Raw genomic sequence first — 12,730 nt, 5'->3', positions numbered from 1 at the left:
TCCCTCTCCTTCCCTCCCTGAATCTTTTTTGTCTCTTTCTCTCTCTTTGCTTCTGTCTCTGTCTCTCTGTCTTTCAGTTTACATGCTCATGGCGAACTAGTGTTTCACCACTTGAGTCACACCTCCAAGCCTGCATTTTTTTCTAGTTAATTAAAGATGGGGTCTGCCAAGGTTGGCTTTCACTCTGACTTTCATCTTCTGGGTGTCCACTTCTGGAATAGTTAGGATTACAGTCCTGAGCCAAGTACAACTGCCAATGCCTTTGACTTTGTTCATCTGGTGTAGCACAGGTTGGTTTCTCTGATGTTATTAAAAGGTATTTGTGTACCTTTGTGAGGGACAGCCCTGAGCCAAGTACAACTGCCAATGCTTTTGACTTTGTTCATCTGGTGTAGCACAGGTTAGTTTCTCTGATGTTATTAAAAGGTATTTGTGTACCTTTGTGAGGGACAGCTGTGTGAGTAACCCTGTAAATATTGCTGGGGAAGGAAGTGGTAGGCGGATGTGCAGAATGGAGAGGAAGAGAAGGACATGTGCACCGTATAAGAGTGCACTGAGTGCTGGCATATCTTTGTAGAGATTCTATGAGTCCCCCAAGAGGCCCGCAGCCAGCACTCTCTCCCCAGAGCACCAGGCTTTGGCTATGGTGCTTCCTTTCCCCTGGCATCTTCCCTGTAAAGGCTTTAGGCCTCATGGAAGGTTGTATGGAAGATTCCCAGTGAGATCCATTGGACATGATGGCTATGTGGAAGGAGGAGCCCTTTGAGTGTAGCTTGCTGTGGCTGTTACAAAACCCTGGTTTTGTTGTTCTGGGAGGTATTGCTGGAGTTGGGTAGCCCCATGTAAGGTCAGTGCAGCACTGGCCAGCCACCTTTCTGAGCCACCTCCTGGGGACAGGCCTGTGACTTGACTCTTGATGGACAGATTCTGTCTGGACACAGTCACTGGCAGCCCTCTGGCATTTCTGACACCACTCATGAGCTTCTCCAAGGCCTGAGATGCCCTCAGAATGTCGGAGTATTTGCATGATAAAGGACCTGTGCACCTCTGTTTCCTAGTGAAAGAGCAAGTAACTCCCCTTTGCAAGATTGATTAGCAGCTTCCTTCTCTCTTTACCAAGATGTCTCAGAAGCACCCAAGCAGATGGCTGCTCAGGAATTCCTTTAGAAATAAGCCTTCTACAAACCGAACATAATGATGTGGAAATCCAGTGTGCACATAGGGAATTAGGAAGGAAAATTTGTACTTCTTCCTTCAAGTTCAAGTCTTGATGCAGAGCTAGATGGGTCAGAAATGGTTTCTTTACTCCCGATCTCCTCCCAGTGACACAATGGCTCCTTCTTTGGCTATGTCTAAGTTAGCCAGGTGACAAGACTTTGCTGCCCTGAGGGCTGCAGCTGAGAGCTGTGAGAGTGAGGGACTGGGCTTCAATTCACATCAGTGGCTTTGGCTTCAGAAGCTAGCTCCTACTAGTCCTAAGCAGATTGTGGCTTCCAAAGCATGAAGTTGTGTGGTTCATGGTGTGGTGGCATATCACCTGTAGTTCCAGAGCTACATAGGTGGCCCAGGAGGCAGATTAGAGTCTGAAAATGTCCCCCTCCCTGCAGGAAAAACTTGAGGCCATAACTAAAAAGTAGCTTAAAAGGGTATAGGTTGGGGAGACATAGCTCAACTGGTTGAGCTCCCACCTAGCAAGTACAGGGCCCTAAGATCAAACTCCAGTATTGAAAAGAACATGTTAAAAAACATGAATATGTGACTGTCAGTCTCAAGTTTCCTGTAAGATGAGAATCCTCGTGCTCATCTCATAGGAGGTGGAAAGGATCACATGACTTACTGTATATTCTTGCTTAGTCCTGCTCTTTGCACACGTTTGCCATTAAGAACATGCTTCAAAATTCAAGTTTTCCCCCTCTCCTCCCGTTCAAGACGGTGCTTATAGAATACCAAGGAGTTCAAAACCTTCCCTAGAACTGTCTGCCAAAATCAGGAAGAGCAGTTGTTCTGTGAGAACCTGATTCTGAGAGCCCTTTTCTCCCCAGAGCTCTGAGTTTTCCCATGTTTTGCAGTATCCCTTGTGCTTATTGGCATTTAGTTTTTCCTGTTCTTTCCTTGAGATTTGATCCCATTCATGTTTATGAGCAAATAAAACTCGGATTGCTGATCGGGGGCTTGGGATCACCGCTGTCTTGGGGAGGGATGTCTTAACTGAACCTATCCCTCTTCTTCCATTTCCCATGACTTCCAGTGCCTTTTCCTGCAAAGCAATGAGCAAACGGGAAGAAAATGTGATGACAACCACAACCTGGCCTTCCTTGCGTAATCTCAGTGCCATCATTCCTCCATGACACACTGTGGGAATACTACAGTCACCAAGGGTCAGACCAGATGCTGGAAAAAATTTGATAATGTTTTCATGTCCTTCCTACATGGACACATGGGAATAAGAGACAGCCTTTGGGGGGAGGGGCACATGAACTCTGGGGTGTCCCAGGTAAGCATCACTTGTTTTCCTACAGAAAAGGCTGGTAGATACACACAAGGTACTTCAAGGATAAGAGCCTATGGGATGTGTGTGGTGCCCTGTAGACCTCCCTCTGTAGCAAATATATTATTTTTCAGTTCCTGCTATGGGATTGTTTTTTGTGGGCTGAGAGCGTTTTGGTGGGTTTGCGGGGTGGGAGGAGGTAGGGGACAGTAGAGAGGATTCCTCAATGGAGCTGCACTGGGTGGGATTTCAGTGTTGGGTTGCACTATGGAGACATTGTGGGGGAAAGGCAATGTGCCCCTTGAGACTGTGGACAGGGCTGTGAGCCAAGCAGGAGGCAAGTCATTTTATGATTCCTTGCCAGTATTGTCTCAAGGGGCCAGATGAGTTCACTCTCCAAAACTCAAGTCTACTTTTGACTTTTCAATTGACAGTCTGATGCACATGCATGCTAGTAGACTCCTAAATGTTTCTCGAACAGCTGGAGTGTGTTTGGCGCAGCAGGTGAGGGCAACAGGACCAAAAAGTGGCCTAGAGGATGTGGCTCCCACAGGTTAGCAGGAATGTCACACAGACCCTAACACAGACCCTAGGATTCTAGCCAGCAGGACGGGAACATGGCTAGAGGAGAGACCTGGAAGAACTGAAGAGCAAGGAGCCAATGTGGGATGGAAAGGCTTCCCAGAGGAGGAGCAGGTGAGCTGGTGTGTGCACAGCATCTCCATATGTGAGATTGAGGGGCACAAAGCTTCAGGCAAAGGGCTTGGAAACACAGGTGAGGAGACCACAAGGCAAGGGTGACAGGGGCTGTGGAGAGGAGTCATGGGAAAACAGTGCGAAAGAGCTTTGACCATGTGTGCAGCACACTTGTTGAATAAGTGTGTGAGGGAATGGGTAGGCCTTCATTCAATGGGCAATTACCCAGTGACCACAGGGTGAGAGACGAGGTTACAATCAAGCATGGAGAATGAGAATACCCAAACTTACAAAAGTACTATAAAGTATATATGAAAAGGAAAAGATGTAAGGCAGAAAGAATGAGTAGGATGAGTGGTAGAAGTACTCTGCGTGTGTGTTTGTGTATGTATGTGTATGCATACATACTTGCACAAGGTTGCATTTTTGAGCAGGGTACCATAGCGTAGACCTCTTTGGCAAGGGGGGTTTGGGGAAGGATGGGAGAGTGAGCAGCTGGGTGTCTGGGGAAGAGCATTCCAGGCAGTAGGAACAGCAATGACCCCAGCCTGGCACACGTTGTCCTGGGCTGCTGAGGACCAGCACGAATGCCATTGTGGCTGCAGCGAGGAAGCCTGGGCTCAATGGGGAGAGACAGGACCAGAGAAGGCACAGGAGCCTCTGGGCAGCACAGGCTCTGCACTTCACCCAAGGAGGCTGTGAGCAGAGGGCTGACATGCTATGCTTCAACAATGTCCTGTGGTTCTGTCTACTCTAAAGCTACATTCCTTTGTCTTCAAATATGAAAGGCTGTGTGTAGTATTGGTGTTTCTGTACCTGTGTTACTTCATGAAACTGAGTGTCCTACAATTCCATCCATAGTGTCTGAGTGTTGAATTGGTTTCTTTCATTTTCTTTCTTTAATTTTTGTTCCTAATTGCTGCTTGAACTCAGGGCTAGAAAGTCATCCCTGATCATTTTGCTCAAGGCTACAGCTTTACCACTTTGAGCCCCAGCTCCAGTCCTGGTTTTCTGATGGTTATTTGGAGGTAAGAGTCTCATGGACTTTCCTGCCTGAGCAGGCTTTGAACTTCAATCCTCATGTCTCAGCCTCATGAATAGGTAGGATGACAGGCGTGAGCCACTAGCACCAGGCAAATTTTGTTTCTGTTATTTTAGGCTAAATAATATACTACAGTATATATGTACTGTGTTTTTATTGGTCCAGTTACAGACACTTGAATGATTCCCTATCTTTATCTGTAAACAGAACATGCACGCAGATTTAAAAAAAAAGTAATCTATGGCTGGCTGCTGACAGGTCATTGTTCGAGTCTATCCTGTATAGGAAAGTGCATGAGATTCTTCTCCAATTAACCACAAAAAAGTTGGAAGTGGAACTGTGGCTCAAGGAGTAGAGCACTCCTCACCTTAAACAGAAAAACTAAAAGACAGTGCACAAGTTGAGAGCTCAAGCCCATATGATTTGCTTACACTTTCCCGTGTGCGTGTGTGTGTGCACATACACATATACACACAGAATAGTATCCTGTGGGTTGTGTTTAAAATGATGATTTGGGGAGGGGAAAGGGAGGGAGCATGGGAAGACCAACTAGGGACGGCAGGGCCTCATTTGCTGCGGTGTCATCTAGCTAGAGAGAAACAGTTCTCTTCTGGACATGGAAGATTACCAACCTCTGGTCAGCACTAGTCCATGATCAAGTCAACATTGTTCTCTACATATCAGAGAGAACCTGCAACATTAGTCTCATTGACTTTACATAATCATTGAATCCATGGTGTTTCAAATGACAGCTTTCCAATCTTTCTTTTTTTTTGGGGGGGGAGGGTCCGGTCGTGGGGCCTGAACTCTGGGCCTGGGTGCTGTCCTTCAGCTCTTCAACTCAAGGCTAGTGCTCTACCACTTGAGCCACAGCACCACTTCTGGCTTTTTTCTTTTTGCTTATGTGGTGCTAAGGAATCGAACCCAGGGCCTGAGGCATTCAAGGTAAGCGCTCTACCACTGAGCCACCTTCCCAGCCCTTTCCAATCTTTCTTAAGCCTGAAAAATTCTGCTTTGTGTATGCATATGTATATATGTGTGAAAGTGAGAGACCATTACCAATTTCTCCATTGATAGACACTTAGACTGATCCATACCTGAGCTGTTACAAATAATCTCAAAATAGATACGTCTACAGATATCTCTTAGGTGTGTGAATGATGTAATTGAGTTTATTCATATAGAGACCTTCATACTGTTTGCCATACTGGTTCTATCAATTACATTCTGTCCGACAGTGTGTAGAGTCCTTTCTCTCTACATCCTTGCCAGCATGTGTTATCTTTTGTTTGTTTTGATATTTTTTGGTAATTTTCCAAAATGGCTAGACACTGGACATTTTTTTTCATGAATTTGTTGTCTATTTGCATTTCTTCTTTTTATTAATGTCTCCCTTTTCTTTTTCTGGCCAGTCCTGGAACTTGAACTCAGGGCCTGAGTGCTGTCCCTGAGATTCTTTTACTCAAAGCTAGCACTGTACCACTTGAGCCACAGCGCCATATCTAGCTTATTCTCTGTATGTGGAACTGAGGAATCGAACCCAGAGTTTCATGCATGCTAGGCAAGCACTCTACCACTAAACCAGGTTCCCATTCTTGTACAGTTACTTAAAGATAATAAAAACATAATTAGGAAAAATGCCATTTTCTTTCTAGGGCCATTAATAGTTCTGTGCTGTATCATAATGGTTAGTAATGACTTATTAAAAGTAACATCATGGGAAGTTTTTTATTTTCAGTCATTGATAAAGGTAACTGTTTCATAAACATATTTTGGAAATAATGTCACTGAATCTTTAAAAAAAGTAAATGAAATAAAACAAAATATGAAATAAAAAACATTGCCTCAGGTAAACTCATAAACACATAGAGTCCTCTACAAAGCAATGGCAGATAGACACAAACTGGTAACACTCAGCAGTAGCCAAGGTAAGATCTTGCTCCTTTACACCTCATGGTCTCATCTCAAGATTAATACTTGATATCCTTTTAAAATTCTATTGTGCCAGGTGCTGGTGGCTCACACCTGTAATCCTAGCTCCTCAGATGACTGAGATCTGAGGATCTAGGTTCAAACACACCCTGAATAGGAAAGCCCATGAGAAACTTATCTTCAATTAACCACCAAGAAACTGTAAGTGGTGTTCTGGCTCAAAGTGGTTGAGTTTTAGCCCTGAGCAAAAGACCTCAGGGATAGTGTTCATGCCCTGAGTTCAAGCCCCACAACTAACAAAAACGAAAAAAAAAATGTGAACATCAATTTGGTTTGGAAATAACAAATAATTTCAAATTGACTACATTTAAATTCCAAAGCAAATGACCACTTTTCAAGACAGAATGGGGAGGATCTCCAGCCACCCTGACTCCAGAGGCCCTGAAATGAGTCGTGACACAACATAAGAACCACAGCCACTATAGGATGTTATGTCAGTGTTAGCTCTACTAAGTTTCAGAGCCCAGGTCTCAGCCTCACTGTTTAAATATTCAGCAAGAACAAGAACACGATTTGTTTTCCATGTAGTACTTAGAAAGGAATCTCGTTCCACACCATGAAGTACCATGAAGACATCTCCAAGAAATAAGACCACACAGAGGCTGTCAGATGGCATTGTATAGAATGAATTCAGCTCCAGGCTTGAGGGACCATACACTGCCACCTGGTGGTCATAGATAGGCAACAACGGACTCCCCGGAGGACCTGAGACAGTGCCTGGCACAGGGCTTTTGGTGTGACCTATGGTGCTGATTTATGAAGCCCTTTTCTCCCTGCTCACCCAGCAATTGCAGGGACTAGTGTTGCTCTGTTTAAGCAAGCAAAAATTGTAAAACTTATTTTCCTCCACTTGAGACACTAGCAATCTTTCCTATGTTACCACATCTTTTATTTACTTATCCTGAGCTCATATGTTTATTCAGCAAATATTTTCTGATTGCCTCCTAGTAGTGTGCAGACCGTTCCTGGTCACTAGCGATGTCTGTAGGAAAAATAGACATAATCTTTTTTTTCATGGTGTTTATTTTAGGGGTACGGAGGACATTTTAGTAATTATGGTTACAGTTTACTAGTGGCAAGCAAGAGTGCCAGGTTCATACTTAATCATCACCATCAATATGATAAAGAAAGTATGCTATTCTTTCCACAAGGCCATTCTGGTACTGTGTTTGATTCTTTCCCTTTGGTTGATTTTTGGGCTTGAACTCAGGGCATGGGTGCTGTCCCTAAGCTAATTTGCTCAAGGCTAGGCCTCTACCACTTTGAGATACAGCTCCACTTCTGGTTTTCTGGATATAAGAGTCTCACAGACTTTGCAATTTGGGGCTTGTTTTGAACCTTGATCCCCAGATCTCAGCCTCCTGAGGGTTACAGGCATGAGCCTCAGGTACCCAGCTTAAAACCTTATTCCTGGCATTTTGTTCTGTTTGAGGCCTGGACTTGCTGTGTAACCCAGGCTGGCTTTGAACAAAATCCTCCTGCTTCATCTTCCTGAGTGGGTGCTGGGATTGTTGGTGAGTGTGGCTAGGCCCACTTCTATTCCTGACACTTCTTTTTTTGCCAGTCGTGGGGCTTGAACTCTGGGCCAGGGTTCTGTCCCTCAGCATTTCAGCTCAAGGCTAGCACTCTACCACTTCAGCCAGAGCACCACTTCCAGCTTTTTCTGCTTATGTGGTGCTGAGGAATCAAACCCAGGGCCTCATGCATACAGGGCAAGCTCTCTACCACTGAGCCACCTTCCCAGCCCAATTTCTGACACTTTTAAGACAATGTTTCATTCCTTCTATCCTGTTTTTAGTAATAAATGATTTAAGAGAAGCATAAAATTAAACAGATCTCTTTTTTTTAGTACTTTTGATTCCATGATTCTGTAACTTTAAATTTGTCATACTAGGCTTGCATTTAACACTGCTGTCTTGGAAAACCACTAAAAGTGTGAGAAATATAAAGCAGAGAAATGCTATTCATCTCCTGTACATGTTTGAATCATAGCCTGTAGCTTACTTGTGGTCTATAGACTTAAATACTGGCTATATGATCAGAAAGCCTATATTGAATTCCTATTCTTTTCCCTAAAGCTGCATGACTATCTTATTAAATTTACCTGGGCTTTAGTTTATCCTTATATGTATATAATATGTATGTTGTAAATCGTCAGCCAAGAAGAGTGTTGATGTTAAAGAACTTATCACCTGGTCGGCATTGGTGGCCTGTAATTGCAGCTACTTCTGAGGCTTAGATCTGAAGATTACTGTTCAAAGCCAACCTAGGCAGGAAAGTCCATGCTATCTCCAATTAACCACCAGAAAACCATAAGTGGTTCTGTGGCTCAAGTGGTAGAGTACTTGCCTTGAGATGAAGAGCTGAGGAACAGTGCCCAGGCCCAGAATTCAATCCCCATAACCGATTTTAAAAAAAGCTAATCATCTGAAAAGTTCTTCAGTGGTCCTTGGGATAATCAGCATTAGTAGAACAGAACAATCTACAGAGTGAATAATTGTGGTTATTATGTGAAAAAAATTAATCAAGCAATTTTACCTGTAAAGCAGAAACAGTTATTTGTTGTGCACTTATTTTCCAGATTTTCTTTTGGTTTTGTTGTCTTTATAAAGTTTTGTTTGTTTATTCACACAGAGGACTTTTAGCTCAGAGCCTCAAGATTTCACTTAGCTTTTTCTCTCAAGGCTAATGCCCTACCACTTGAACCAAATCTCTACTTCTGGTGTTTGGTTAGTAATTGGAGTAATTGGACAGGCTTCAAATGATGAACCTCAGATCTCAGCCTCCTGTGTAGCTGTAAAAATTACAGTTGTAAGTTCCCAGTGCCTGCTTCCAGATACTACTTCAAGAGCAATACTTCACACTTATATCATTTAATCCTCACAATCACCGGAGGTTACAATCTTCTGTTATCATAATTTTTCTAGGAGGATGCTGTGGTTCAAAGAGGTTGAATTTCTCAAGCTTTCACTCTGACAAAGTAGCTGTTGTAGTTTGAGTGTTGAGTGTGCTAAGGATTTAATCACCAAGGCAGCGATATTGGAAGATGCTGAGGCCCTTTAAGAGATGGGTACTTATGCGGGGAGGTCCTTACGTCAAGAATTTCCTGCTCCTATGCTGGGCACTGGTTGCTCATGCCCTTAATCCTAGCTACTCAGGAAGCTGAGGTCTAGGATTGGGGTTCAAGTCCAGCCCAGGCAGGAAAGTCCATGAGACTTTAATCTCCAATTAATCACCTGAAAACTGGAAGTGACACTATGTCTCAAGCGGTAGATCACTCACCTTGAGCTGAAGAGCTCAGGGACAATGCCAAGGCCCAGAGTTCAAGACCTACAACCACTAACAACAAAAATTCCTGCTCCCTTGTTCAGCTTTTCATCTACTTGAGCCTCTACAAGGACACGTTTCTCTCATGATATGCAATCTTTATCAGAGGCCCAAAGCAAGAGACCATCTGATCTTTAGACTTGAATTTATGAACTGGAAAGTACTGAAGGGCCTTTTTAATTATAAGCTAATTGCTTCAAGTATGTCATTATAGTAAGGCAAAGCTTATCAATAGAATCATGGTCATACCATGTGTTCGCCCCTTTTTTTAGTGCCATGGCTGTAGATGAATTTTCTGTTCCTAAATGGAGGGATTCCTTTGTATCTGCCCCTTGTTAATCTTTGTTCTCTGTCCTTCAGGCATATAAGGGCTGGAAGGAGATGAAGCTTGTGATTCTCTTTAGCAAATAGAAAATAGGGGATTCAAGACAATAAATGCTAAGAATTCTTGTCTATTTCTACTCAGCGTTTTGTTCCTCCAGGGCAATTTTTATTGGTGTGTTTGATTGTCATTGTGATAGCACTGTATCTTGACTTTAATGATTAAATTATTGATTTAAAAAATCAAGTGGACATCTCAGAGTTTTCTCAGAGGTGGATGAAATCTCTAGATTGAGGGCTGAGATGTTGTGTCGAGGTATATAAATCGTGTACTGTTAAATGTTCATAAGAGAATCTGGGACCCTGTAGGTCTTGGGATAAAAGTGTGCACGTCTGCCATCTAGTGGACATTGAGTTTTTAAAAAGATAAGTATCCTTCTCCCTCTTTTGTGTATGTGAATTTCTCTTCCACTCTCATCAGTGGTTACTTTACGAGTATTACCTTATGGGTGTCAGTTTATACCTTTCAATGACAAGAGACAGATGTAGAGTGGCTGTAACTTGGTAGATTATAAGCTTTATAAAGAGATTCCTTTATCCACACTTCCATGATGTAGACACTTTCACACACTCCTTCAGTATCAACCTTTTGATAGACTTTATTTATTTTTTCATTTCACACTTTTAATTCTTTTGTGCCAGTATTGAGGCTTGATCTTGGTGCCTGGGTGCTGTCCCCTAGCTTTTTTGGCTTATGGGCAGCACTTTTCCACTTAAACCACAGCTCCACTTCCAACTTTTTTTTTTTGCTGGCCAGTTGGAGATAAGTGTTTCAGGGATTTTCCTGCTCAAGCTTCCTTTGAACTCCATTTAAACTTCCTTTGAACTCTCGATCTCCATCTTCTGAATAGCTAGGATTACAGGTACCTGGCTATTTCACATTTTCTTTTATTTAAGTGTTACATTTTTCAGTTTCTGTCACAGATGCTCCTACTTTTAGAGGCCACATTGTTTGGCTTGGCAAACTTGGGTAGAATTCTTCGACAATGAATATGTATTAATTGAATACCTACTATATTATTTCAGGTACTTACAAAAGGATTGTGGGTAGATGAACAAAGAATAGCAATATGACCTACTATCTGTGGTGATTTTCCCAGGACAAAAATCGTTTTGTCAAGAGGCCAGCCTGCAATGAGCCAGACTTGTAGGAAGCCAGACTGCTCTCTCTAAATAGCAACCCAGGAACAAAGACAGGAACTTCCGTGGCACTTGGCCCCAAGGGGCCAGGATGTGATTAGTGATTGACAGATTTTCACCTCAGTTTCCACATAGATTCAACCAGACAAGCCAGGCACTCACTTGGGAATCCCTGTGCCGTTAGCCAGCCCACAGGCTGCCCCATGCCAACAGAGTCTACGCAGGACACCAAGCACTTTCTCTCTGTCTCTGTCTCTCTGTCTGTCTGACTGTCTTATGGGGTTTGAAGTCAGGACCTTAGTGCTGTCCCTTGGTTTATTTATTTTGCTCAAAGCTGTCTCTCTAGCACTTCAGCCAAACCTCCACTTCTGGCACCCACGTGCGCGCGCAGGTGCGTGTATGTGCGTGTGTGTGTGCGCGCGCGCACGCGCATGCCTTGGAACATGAGTCTCATGGCCTGGCTTCAAGTTGTGATCCTCAGATCTTAGTCTCCTGTATAGCTAGGGTGACAGATATGAGTCATCAGGGGCATGGCTGCTTTCTTCTTCTCTCTCTCCTTCTCCACCCAACCCCCTTTTTCTTTTGACTCCTAGATGACATTAAGTACGGAACCATGGGCTTTGTATTTTGCAAGATGGTTCTAGTTCATACTTAATATTAGCCCCTTTCCCTTTCAAAAGTCACCCTAAAAACTATAGACAAGTAAAGAAGGATAAATTCCAAGACAACAAAGAAGCGATTTACCTCTCATGAGAGGGACAGAGAAGAGTGACAGCAGAGAAGGTGGTAAGACTTCCAGACAGTACAGATGTTTGTTGTCACGGATAAAGAAAAGTCCAAGATGACTTCACTGAAGATTCTTAAGAGTTTTTCTCCCTCTTTTTTGTCTAAACAGCTACAAAATTGAGGTAATGGGAATTTAACTTTTGGGTTGCTTTCTTAGTGATTGTGTAGAGATATAGATGGAGGAATGAGGGTGGAGACCAGGGAAAGGCTCAGGGCAAATACATATGTTTGCCTTTTCTGCTCATTGGGTAGAATGTGGAACAAATATATAGTTCTTGGTTCAAAAGGAGGAGGCAAAATTCTGGGAAGAGCTCTCCTCAAAACTGTCACTAGAGATCACAGCCTCCTATGTGTTTCCTTTCTGTGTCAGGAGTCACTTCTTCTATACCTCATGCCTGTACAAAGCTTTCTTTCCCTTTCCTTTTTCCTTATCTTTTCCCTTCTCCTTCCCCTTCCTTGCTTCCTTCCTGTCTTCTTTCCTTCTTCCCCTTCCCTCTTCCCCTCCCTCTCCCACTCTCTCTCCCCCTTTCTTTCTTTCTTTCTTTGGTTCTTTCTGTCTTTCTGTCTCTTTTCTCTCTTGTTCTCTCTTTCTCTCTCTCTCTTCCTCAAGGTTTCAGACTCAAGTCCTCAAACACATTCAGCTGGTACTTTACAACTTGAACTGTCCCTCCAGTCTAGTGTTTTTCTAGTTATTCTTGGAGATGGGGTCTTGAGGATTGGGCTGTTTAAACTGGCCTTGAGCCATGATCCTCCAGGTTTCAGACTCCTCGGTAACTTGGATTACAGATTTGAACTATCAGCATCTAGCTTTCGTGAAGCTTTTAAAGGTGAAGGGTAACAACTTAATCAGAATGTTTGTGACAGTCTTTCTTAAGTTG

This window comes from Dipodomys ordii, unplaced genomic scaffold (assembly GCF_000151885.1).
Source record: "Dipodomys ordii isolate 6190 unplaced genomic scaffold, Dord_2.0 Scaffold200, whole genome shotgun sequence".
Lineage (NCBI taxonomy): Eukaryota > Metazoa > Chordata > Mammalia > Rodentia > Heteromyidae > Dipodomys > Dipodomys ordii.
The sequence above is the reverse complement of the archived record's forward strand: the minus strand, read 5'-3'. Positions refer to the sequence as shown.